At 46.1% G+C, this 10,916-nt stretch overlaps 1 non-coding gene across 1 annotated transcript; it reads left to right on the top strand.

Moving 5' to 3' along the window:
* The first annotated feature begins 5,314 nt into the window (after positions 1-5,314).
* TRNAC-GCA (transfer RNA cysteine (anticodon GCA)) lies at positions 5,315-5,386 on the top strand. Its single transcript has one exon. It is a non-coding gene; the product is annotated as a tRNA-Cys (tRNA).
* The last annotated feature ends 5,530 nt before the right edge of the window (positions 5,387-10,916 follow it).

The raw sequence follows: 10,916 nt of genomic DNA, 5'->3' as shown, positions 1-10,916 counted from the left end.
CTGTCGGCAACGACGCGGTGACGTCACTTGGCTTCTACGTCATCTCCGGGTGAACGATTACGTCACACGAATGGTTGTTTCATCGTTACGGACAATGTTGCGGGTGACGTCAAGGCGAGCGGCGCCGGGTGGTGGCGGCGGCGGCCTCGGTGATGTCACGCCTCCTTCGCAAACGCGTGGATGACGTCACCTCGGGGGGACAAAAGGGAGTCCGCTGTCTGTCGCGCGTGACGTCACCGCGCCGGCCCGAGTGTCGACAGCGGCTGACGACGTCACGTTGCGGTGACTTAATCAGAGATGCGTTGAGCGCGAAGTTATTGGGTTTGGCCCGCACTGCAAACAGCGGAGACAAACCGCCAAGACACCTTGTTATGCCTTCAACCCGCCCCCCCCCTGACCAGCATGGTGACGTATGGTCAATTAACCCCCCCCCCCGACCCACGATCTGGGGAGGCCGTCCCCACCGATGTGCAACGTGGGCCAGTTTTATAAGGGGCCGTCCATAAATGACGTCACGCGATTTTGGATGATTTTTGACCCCCCCTTGCTCGTCACACGGCGTCACAAAAAGTCAGACCCCCCACCTAAAATATGACGTCACAAAGCTCTGCCCCCCCCCAAACATGCTTCAAATCGCTTTAAACTATTGTCATTGTAGTGCGTATTTAATGTGGCGCTGCACTCTGATGTTGTAGGAGAAAACATGTATTAAAAAGTATATTTAATTAAGTAGAACGTGTTGTTTATATTTAAAGTTGCGAATTTTGATGTGACGTCACATTTCTCAAACCCCCCCCCTCGTCACACATCGTTACAAATGTCTGACCCCCCCCCCCCCTAGATGCGTGACGTCATTTATGGACGGCCCCTATAGCCCAGACCGAATTGAAAACTCATTTCTTTGTAACCGCTTTTGCGCGTGTAGTTGTCCTTCCCTCCCCGCACGGTTGGCAACGTACGGTGCGAAAGAAGTTCAACATGCAGTAACACAAGAACCATGACAACGACCTTGGGCATACATAGACACCCATCAATCCTCTCAAATCAATTGATTGTCTTGCACAGCAACCCAAGGGCCACGACAACTGCAATCGTTCGCTGTCTTGGAACAGAGCTCCCCCAATGTCCATCTCTGTTCGTCAGCGTTCTTTCGGATCTGGGTGCGATTCGAGCGTGGTGACAGCAGCAGCAGAGAACCCAGCAACTCCTTATCGGTGCCCGACCGTATTACAGACCAATTCAGACCTTATTGATCACCCCATGCCCGGATAAATCTCAACGTTCATCCTACAAAGTCACAGCACAAGCCAGAAACACAAACAAATAGAAATGTTTCATCTTCTTGGTTCTTTCGGTAAAGTCACGTAGAATGGAAATAATAAAATAATAAAAATAAAACAAAAAAATAATTCTCACGACGTTTCGGCCACAACGCAAACAGCCGTCCTCAGGTGGAGAACAGGTCTGTCGAGAAGACAGAGTTGTGGCCGAAACGTCGTGAGAATAATTTAATAATGTTTTATTTTTATTATTTTATTATTTCCATTCTACGTGACTTTACCGAAAGAACCAAGAAGATGAATCCCTGCAGTCACGAAAGCTTTAAATCGAAAAATAGAAATGTTTTTTTGGTGTGCCCGTATTGAAACGGCTGTACGCCGTATGGACCCGAAAACTCAATTTCCCTGTACAATAATACGGGGTAAACCGTCTGGTTTGACAGGTATGCGAGGAACATTGTTGCGGTCCTGGTTGATAATACCGAACCATGCGTCGTGCTGTAGTTAACATCTCGCCACCGTGGTGCCAGCTGCCCTTGGCTCTGTGTTTGATTATGGTGCTCGCATCGCGTTATTTAACTGTGCATCTAGCAGTTGTGTTCACGATCTATCGCACACCTGTCAACCCCTTATGAGTGCCTACCTTCTACCTTATTACAGACCAATTCAGACCTTATTGATCACCCCGTACCCCTTATACATCTCAACGTTCATCCTATGGCTGCAGGGTTTTGGTAGTACATGTTGTTTATGCCATTTATTGTGAAAATTCTGTCACAGTTCCTATGATTGCTTTTTCATTGCTTTCATGGCTTTATTTTGGTGATTTCGAAAAGTGTATTGGTTTAGCCATGTTTGTTTGTTGTAGTACAGAGTTAGACTGATGGCCTTAATCTAAGCTGTCTTGTGGTTGTTGTTGTTGTTGTTTGACTTGCATCCCACTGGGATTTTTGCACACAGCGTTGGTGTACGGTGTTTTTTCTGCAATATTTTGCTGTCTTTTCTTGGATTTTCTGTTTGCACTTAGTCACATATTCACTTTAAGATGTTTTTTGTTCATGTTTTTGTTTTTTGTTTGTTGCGGTTGCACCCGATTCAAGAGCTGAATGGCTCACAGGGCTATACCTAATAAATGAACTTGAACTTGAACTATAAGTCCCATCCCAAGGGAGAAATACAAACACATAGACAAAAACATTTGCTAGTATTGAAACGGCTGTACGCAGTATGGACCTGAAAACTCAATTTCCCCGTACAATAATACGGGTAAATCGTGTGAGTTTACAGGATATCTATCTTATCGGACCAGGCTGGAATGCAGTGACCGTCGCTTAAGTAGATGGGTGAGAGAGGGCTTCTGTTCACAGCACATCACCGCAGGTCGTTTCTGTAGCAGGATCATTCTTGATTTGGGTCTTTCCACAAATATATTTCGTGTGGGTGGGCTTGAAATGCCAGGCTTCTGGTCATGCTTACCCCGAGATAACTTGGAAAGGGATCATAGCACACTGGGCTTAGCACAGAAGGACACATCAGAGGGTGGCATCTGCTGCATGATTATTTATTCAAGTAGGAAATCGCTTGTTGTGGATATTATCGGAGTCTCCAAGCGTCGGAAATATGCCTCCAATAACGTTGCATTAGCTGCTACGAGTATTTTCAGTGTTCTCGAGATTTGTGCTCTGTGCAGCAAAGGACTATGACATCGGTGTATATGAACTGTCGAGATGATGTTCACGCTAGTGTAGAGATTATATCGCTACGAAGAATACTCACCTGACGCAGTGGACACCACGTGACACGGATAATCGTGAAGTAAAACAAGCCCTCTTATGGGTTTCTAACGGGCCTATAAGGGGATTGGGGTTATATAGGCTTGTGTGACAATTATTTCGCGCGCCTTACGAGGTCAGCTGTGGGGTTTGCAGCGCCTAGAATGACTTAGTAGGCCAATTATTGAGTGACAATCCTTGCCACAGCCATTGCAAGTGAATGCAGTGCCAGCTCCAGTGATGTGTTGATTTTTTTCTGTCTTTTCTCCTCGCCTCTCCCGATGCCAGTTTTCAAAGCCTGCTTACCAACTGAGTCGGTCGCCGGGCGGTTTGGGGTGAGAGGCAGGAATATCGAAGAGATTTGGAGGTAGAAATGCAACACGGAAAGAGCGGGAAACGGAGTATTATTGACAGGGAGGTCGGTTGGCATCGGTTATGGAAAGTGGGAAGGTGATTGGCAGGAGGGAAAATGGGTCAAGGAACCTTCGAGAAAAGGGGGTTCGAGGGATATTTAAGTGGGGAAACGCGAGAGATCGGTACGCTTGGAGAACAGGGAAGATGACCGTGTCTCGTGCCTGAAGAAATCAAGACTCCGACTGTCGAAGACTACTCTGTCGGGTGTCACTACACTAGTCTCGATCCTTGAGGGAGGCCATTGTTCATCATTCTCTTGCGGCTGTGTTTACCAACGAGGTGTGTCCTGGACGTACGGTTGTAAATAAACCGTACAGTATTTACAGCCTCAGACACAATGGAGCTTAGTTACAGCATTCACGCTTGTCCAAGGGGTGATCCTGCAGCATGGCCTGAACATACAAGGGGTGCCACGGTGGCGAGATGTTAACTCCCTCGCCTGGTATGCAGGAGGTCGTGGGTTTGATCCTGACCCTAACGCCTGCTCTTATATTTGGAGTTTGCGTGTCTCTCTCTCCCCGTAATCGTTGTATTTTTCTCCAGGTCCTCCGGGTTTCCCCTCCACATTTAGAAACAAGCGTTTAAACTATTTGGCTGCTATACATTTCCACGTGACAAGGCATTTTGTTGAGCCATCATTTGTGACCAGGTCGCTTCTGAAAAAAGAGCTACACAGCTCACGTAGGTCTTGCCTAGTTAAATAAATTAAAAAGTAATTTATTGCATGGCTAGATATAGAAGGTCAATGTGGAATATTAATATTGTTCATATTATCAGGATATTAAAAACATGCGATTGATGCTCAAAGGGAACGATCCGGTACCAGCCCTGAGTTTTCCCTCTTGGAATGGTCACGAGGGAGTGAGTGTCCGTCAATCATCGCCCCCTACTGAGAAAGTTTGGCAAGGTCATAGAAAGTAATGAGATTCTGTGAGGTTTTCCTGGGTAAAACATGCGTACTAATCTAAATCGCAGAAGCACATTAATTATAACAATAACTGTACTGGATATAACCCCGAAAATCTCCCTAAAATTGGGCTAGTTTATTTCGTTTTTTTGGACAGAGACCTAAAATGTTCACAGGTGTCTTAATAATATTTGAAACCGCAAGAGCAGTTAACGATTTGACTTATGACATGACCGTGTATATCTCAAAGCTGATGTCTCACCATGATGTCCACACTGAATTGCTGGTGTGTGTGTGCGTACAGATATAGAAATGAGTACCCGGTGCGGTGTGTAAACATCATCACTGGGGAGACAAAGGCGGCCGGGCGTGGTGCTGGCCACCGACCCCCTCGTGTGCCGTGCCGACCTTCATTGGTGCTAATGGCTAAGGGGCCGTCCATAAATGACGTCACGCACCTAGGGGGGGGGGGTCAGACATTTGTGACGAGGGGGGGATTGAGAAATGTGACGTCACATCAAAATGCGCAACTTTAACTAAATATAGACACAACACGTTCTACTTAATTAAATAGACTTTTTAATAAATATTTTCTCCTACAACATCAGAGTGCAGCGCCACATTAAATACGCGCTATACAATGACAATAGTTTAAAGCGATTTTAAGCATGTTTTTTCTTTGGGGGGGGGGGGCAGAGCTTTGTGACGTCATATTTGAGGGGGGGGGGGTCTGACTTTTTGGTACGACGTGTGACGATGGGGGGGGGGGGGGTCAAAAATCGTCCAAAATCGCGTAACGTCATTTATGGACGGCCCCTAAGCCCGACTTGGCTTGCCTCATAGAGGAACTCAGAAACAGAGCACGCATGCCATGGCTATTGAAATGCAAATACGTTCCAGTAGCCACTTAACACGGTTACACCCTCGCTTGTTCCACATGTGGGGGTATAGCTCAGTGGTAGAGCATTTGACTGCAGATCAAGAGGTCCCCGGTTCAAATCCGGGTGCCCCCTCAGCGATTTTTTTTATGTCGCGGTGTTTCGTATTTAACCACAGCAACACAATCTTTGTGTAACCGATGCTCACAATGGTGAGACAGAGGTCATATGTGACGTTTGGATAAGCACAGATCTCATGTAACATACATCCGTATTACTTTAAAACCCTTTGTCAGGGAAAGGCGAAAAGCAACTTCTGGAAGAAGCGCGTTTTGGATTTTCGCACACCAGCTTTGCTTCCAAGGGATGTACTAACATCCTGCTTCAGATGTATTTAACACATTTGCGGTGGCAACGCTTTGTTGGCGCTTGGCTAATAATTACCCACGCATCGTAATTGGTACCACTAAAATGTTTTCACCTCAGATAACATCCATTTCAGCTCTGACCCATGATGTACTCATGCGGAATGGAGAAGAGGAATTCATGATATTCTATGAGGGCGATTCCACGGCCATTGGAATTACAAGGAAACTATACGACCCGGCGGTCGCCCTGATTAATACTGCGGGTGTATTTTCAGTAAAAAATAGATATATGCATGCCGTCTGCTGCGCAGTAGATAATAAAGTTATCGTGGAAGTATTCGATGGGGTAGGCCACTCGTAACCGATTTCATGGTCCAAAAAGGTATATGACGACGTTTCTGGCGCAACACAAGCGTCCGTCATGAGGTGGGAAAGCATGCTGCTGATGCAGACTGTTTTAAAACAGTTTTTAAACAATCTGCATCAGCAGCAGACCATGCTTTCCCACTTGATGACGGACGCTTGTGCTGCGCCCGAAACGTCGTCATTTATTTTATTTCATTTTCTACCCACGTGACTTTACCGAAAGAACCAAAGAGTATGGATTCCTGCAGTCACGAAAGCTTCAAATCAAGATTGATCAATCGCTCACAAATTACTTAATTGAGAAATCGCATAGCGACATTGCCCCCTGCTGGCAGGCTGATGTTCACTGGCTGTGTTTACCTTGTGCCTCACAGTGGAGGGCTGTTACCGTGGGTACCGTGCCTCGATATTTATAACGCACTACATGGGAGGCACGGTATAAATATTCATTGGTGATGATGATGATATTAAATAAGGTGATGGATCACACCAACGTGATGTCTGAGAACAAGCAGAAATGAAAAAATAGCATATTAAATATCGTGAATAACATGTGCATCCAAAACTGGAATACCATTCCCATGGCAATGACCTTATGCATATATTGCACATATGCATGCCATAGCTGTAATAAATTCCCCTAGAGCAAAAACATGGATTATTACAGCATTTTTTTTACCTGCACATATAGTGCCACAGGCAGAATTGAGCAATATGACAGCATTACATATATATGTAAAATAAATGCATAAGGTGACTAATCTGTAAATTTGAAATGAATGCATTTTTAATAGCAGTGGAATTATTGAATTTTCATGTTCCGCTACTGCGACACTGGTGCTTTAATAGGTTGAAGACCACTGGTTAATAACATCGCGACATTGCGTTTGAAACCAATTATATTTAAAGACGTGTGCTGTAATAAGAGAGTATATTATTTGACTATAAATGTCAACACAATTAATTGAAATCATATTCTGTACATGTGAGCATTTGTGAGCCTTTGAAATGTCATGTAGTCTTTATTTTTTCCATTATATAATACGTATTCAGTGGTTGACCGTGGGCCTTTCACACAACACTGAGTGCATTAATTTAACATTCAAGTTTAACACAAGCCGGGTAATGTACTTGTAATATACATGTATACATGAAAATACTGGTAGGAACCCACTGGTTCCACCAGCTCACATGGGATTATTGTGTTCGTCCGTCCATCGTGCAGGGAGAGGCTGGGTGGGGAGGGAGGGGCTGGGTGGGGAGGGTGGGGTGGGGCTGGGTGAGGAATGGCTGGTCACCCCGTGGTGCCCTTATAAAACTCAACGTTTAACCTACTCACGCCGGCTTGTGCCCGCCCTCACAGTCGGCCATATTTGCGGAATACACCACGCCGCCGTTGACCCTGGTCATTGACCGAGCAACCCAACGTTCCTACCAGCTCCCTCCGCAGGAATGTGTTACTTGAGGCCTGTTCAGCACGGTTGGCTACGTACGGTGCGAAAGAAGTTCTACATACATACAAAACAGCAACATCAAAAACTGTACAAAAACTCATACGTTGACACGAAATATAAATAATAACAACAGTTTACAGCCCTTTGTCAATCCACTGGTGGATCAAGGCCTCCACATGCCATGTTAGTCATGGGGGTTGTTTGACTCTACTTCACCACAATGGTCAGTGCATGTTGGTAAAGGGAGTGGCCAGGACTAGTTAAAACAATCACTCACCTCTGCCGTTAGCTGTGGCCGGAAATCAAACTCAGGTCGCCGGGTTTATCGCTCATGGAAGTGAAAAGTATTGTATGCCATTTTAATGTGGTTTAAATTGTATTTATTCCGCATGTTGCATTTGAAACCGGGATTCCTAGATTCGGAGCCCGCATAATTTGCTCCGCTGGATCGTTCGCTTCTTGGGGGGAGCCCGGGTACGAGCGAGGCTCGAAACATGAACGCTGATGCATTGCGTGACATCCCTGGTTGAAAAATGAAGACCATGTTAGATCCAGTTGTATCATGTTAACACATCAATGTTTATCCATTGTAGAGTGTTTTTTTTGGGTTATATCGCATAAAATATAAATGTCTCGTTTAAACAGCCACTACCCAACACAGACGATGAAATGTCTCGTTTACAAATCAGGCTTGACTGTCGCTTGATGAGGCTGGCTGTTGTAATTACCAGCGAAACGTCGTACTCGAATTGTAAATGTTGTGAGTTCAGTCTCCAACACACCGGTGTGCTGTACTAGTAACGAATTGGCACGTTTTGGTCACGTGACAAACCTTACTAATTGGCTGTGTCGGATGGTGGGGTTAACGACACATTTATATTTACGCGATCTAACCTAAAAAAACCTCTATTGTGGATAATCTTAATCGCGAAAGCCTACGTGTTAAACAAAGTAATTTTTGTTTGGTATTGCATCATTGTTTCACAGAACCTGCTTTTGCAACTTGGCTACTTCCGTATATTTGAAATATATTTAGACATAATAGATATGCACTTTATGAGCCACTGTTGCAAACTACTGTCGAGTCGAGTAGGACATTCGTTACGGAAATAAATAAGGTTGTGGCTGGGGTCAGATTAATTATCCATCTGTCATTCTCTTATCTGAAACTTGCAGCCAGGGCTGCCCACTCGACCACCCACTCACCCAACCACAAGCCACACCAATCCATGCATTGCCAAGCCACTCTCAAAAGTAAACGCTTCCCCTCCTGGTTATCAGAGAGCAGCTGTCTGAACTGCAATTTAATTGATTGCCGTGCAAACTTTGGCGGAGTCAAGCGGAAGACAAATGGATGGAGGAAGTTCAGTGATTTCCCTCTGCTGCTTGGTCGCCAACAATGAATTGCAACTGGCATCAAGCGAGAGCAATTAAGATTAACAGTACAGTATAACTGTAGTCCAAAGTTCACTTTTACCTGCAGTTGTTTGTACTCATGTTTATGTAATGGTCTCCCTGGGAAAATGTGATTTCAGGTCGCTGTGGCCTCTTAACCGGTTATAAATTAAGGCAATTTATGCATTTCTGGCAGTTTTTGTTTTCCATTTTCAATTATATGCAGGTTATATAATTACAGGGTGCAGCAAAAACACAAATGCCGTTTGCTCGTGAAAAGGACTGGTACCCACGTTTTAGCACAACACAACTGTCAGCGATATATTGCGTATACAACTTTACCGATGCCAGTGTCTGCCGATAGGTCATGTACAGGCCTTATTTTAATCCACTGATGGATGATGACCTCTCCACACCGTGCAGATTACGGGAGTTATCTGGCCACGATGCACCACCGCTGCGTATACAACTTTACCGATGCCAGTGTCTGCCGATAGGTCATGTACAGGCCTTATTTTAATCCACTGATGGATGATGACCTCTCCACACCGTGCAGATTACGGGAGTTATCTGGCCACGATGCACCACCGCTGTGGCCGCGATTACTCCAAGGTTTGTAGCACAGCTATTCTCCTATGCGTTGCACGTTGAGATACATCACTAGAATGTGCCTCGGGTGGCAAGCCTTTGCTCGGCAAAACCGCCCTAAAGAAATTTCAGAAGTTTTTTTTATCTCTTTATTTTAGATTGCACACATTTGCCACTAAAGAATGTGCGGTAGTTCAAACAGTGTTGTGATTGCTTATAAAGGAAATAAGGTCGGAAGAAGTCAAGAGGAAAAAAAAACATTCTATCACAGGGGCTTTTGTTTGAGGAGCTCACTCAAGCTGATTGTAATGAGACCCAGCATCCGGAAAAAGTGAGGAAGGACCTCTTGGGTAAGTGCGTAAGGCATGTCTGTGTGTGTGTCTGTGTGTGTGTCTGTGTGTGTTGGGGGAGCGGTAGTGCAGTGGTTAGCGCGCTGCTCTATGAACCCGGCGACCCGAGTTCAGATTCCCGCTCACGGCCAACACCAGTGACGATTATATGAACCGGTTCTGGGCCTCCCCTAGGTCGACTCAGCCTCAAATGAGTACCTAGTGCGGTGTATAGTAAATATCGCCACTAGGGAGACAAAGGCGGTCGGGCGTGGTGCTGGCCACCCACCCCCTCGTGGACGTTTTGGCCTTCATAGGTGCTCGCTAACAGCACTTTCCCCAACAGTCTGTTCAGCCTATACGGGGGATCTTTGTCGTTGTTTTTGTGGTTTTTGTGGTGACAGCGTAGGTGTAGCGGTTAGGGCTCTGCGCTACGGCCAGCACCAGGGACGATTATCTGAACTGATTATGGACCTCCCCTAGGTCTACTCAGCCTCAAATGACTACCTGGTGCGTTGTGTAGACATCGCCACTAGGGAGACAAAGGCGGTCGGGCATAGTGCTGACCACTCACCCCCTACGTGTGCCGTGCTCGCTCACAGCACTTGCCCCAACAATCTGAAAAGGCTACACGGGGTGGGGGGTCTTTGTCTTTGCATGGCAGCAGAGTTGGTTGCACACTGGCAACCCGAGTTCGATTCCTAACCACGGTTACCGTCTAACATCGGTGGCGAGTCAATTCGCAGTCGGTCCTGGGTTTTCCAACATCGGCGGAGCTCACCCTTAAACGAGTACCTGCTAGTACAGTATGTGTAAACATCGACACGTGGGAGGCAAAGGCGGCCGGGGGGTTTTGTTGGCCGCCTACTCCCACGACCTTCATAGGTGTTCACTGACAGGTTATACGGGGGGGGGGGGTCTTTGTACCATTTAAGGTGTCGTATCCCACGAGTCTCACATAAACAACACGCATGAATCCCAGTGCGTCCACACATCACACATGCGTAAGCACTGTGCTCATACTTTGCTCCACGGCATGGCTTATCCGTACAATATTTCTGCACAACCTGCAGGTAAAACCGTACACACATGTGCCCCCCCTCCCCCATTCAGCGGAATTACTGCAGGCTAACGTGCACGCAGACATAGGCCACACACCAAGGTG

This window comes from Lampetra planeri, chromosome 47 (genome assembly GCF_965212315.1).
Source record: "Lampetra planeri chromosome 47, kcLamPlan1.2.h2, whole genome shotgun sequence".
In the NCBI taxonomy this organism is placed as follows: domain Eukaryota; kingdom Metazoa; phylum Chordata; class Hyperoartia; order Petromyzontiformes; family Petromyzontidae; genus Lampetra; species Lampetra planeri.
This window is presented reverse-complemented; position numbering and strand designations above follow the sequence as displayed.